Consider the following 1,093-nt stretch of genomic DNA (forward strand, 5'->3'; position numbering starts at 1 on the left):
CTTTTGTCAATTACATTTGCCATGTTATATGAATGCTAGCTGTGGCAATCCAAACAGTTACAATAGTAACCTCAAAAATAACTGATCACAGATCACCCTAACAGATTATATAGTAATGAAAAATTTGAAATATTGCAGAAATTACCAAAATGTGACACAAAGCAAGCACTTGCTGTTGGAAAAATGGCGTGGTTAGACAAGCCTAATGATGGTTTGCCACAATCTTCAATTTGTAAGAAATGAAATATTTGTGAAATGCAATAAAACAGAATGCAACAAAACAATATGTTTGTATATGTATAAATGTGTATATGACCCTAACAGTATATGTATGTATGTATGTAAAATAAGAAATTGGCTCATGTGCTTATAGAGGTTGATACGTTTCAAAATCTTAATTTGGAAACTGGAGAACTCAGAGATCCAATGATGCAGTTTGAGTCTGAAGACAGGTAGACTGGAGGGCTAGGGAGATTTGATATTTTGGTTTGAGTCCAAAGGCAGGAAAAAAAAGAAAAACAAAAACAAAAAACCAAAAAACTGATATTCCAGCTAGAAGGCAATCTGATACGGGGTTTTCCCCCTTATCATGGCAAAGTTAGCTTTTTTGTTCTATTCAGTCCTTTAACTGATTGGATAGGTGCCCTCCCATATTAGGGAAAACAATTTGCTTTAACTCAGCCTACTTGGTAAATGTCAATCGCGTTCAGCAACACTCCCACAGACACACCCAAAATAATGTTTAACCAATTGTCTAGCTATTCCATGGTCCGGTCAATGGGACAGAAAATTAACCAACGAGGAAAATGTTTTCCTCATTATTATTGCATCCTCAGCCTTATACCGAAGATGTTATTTAAAGACACTGGCAGGAGGCAGACGGTCAAGCCTTCTGTAAAGAAACATTGCTGTTAACATCCCATAAGTCACGACAGTGAATAGATTTTAGAATATTCTCTGGATTTTCTTTAGTGTCAGAAATAAAAAGTTATAGTAGGAAATTACAACATAAGAACCCTACACACAATCCATAAACAGAACTCACTAATAATTCTTTCAAAGACTAAATATGCTCCGTTCTATTACTATTTTA

The sequence above is a fragment of the Carlito syrichta genome, unplaced genomic scaffold (genome assembly GCF_000164805.1).
Source record: "Carlito syrichta isolate Samal-C Ts95f unplaced genomic scaffold, Tarsius_syrichta-2.0.1 Scaffold288011, whole genome shotgun sequence".
In the NCBI taxonomy this organism is placed as follows: Eukaryota; Metazoa; Chordata; class Mammalia; order Primates; family Tarsiidae; genus Carlito; species Carlito syrichta.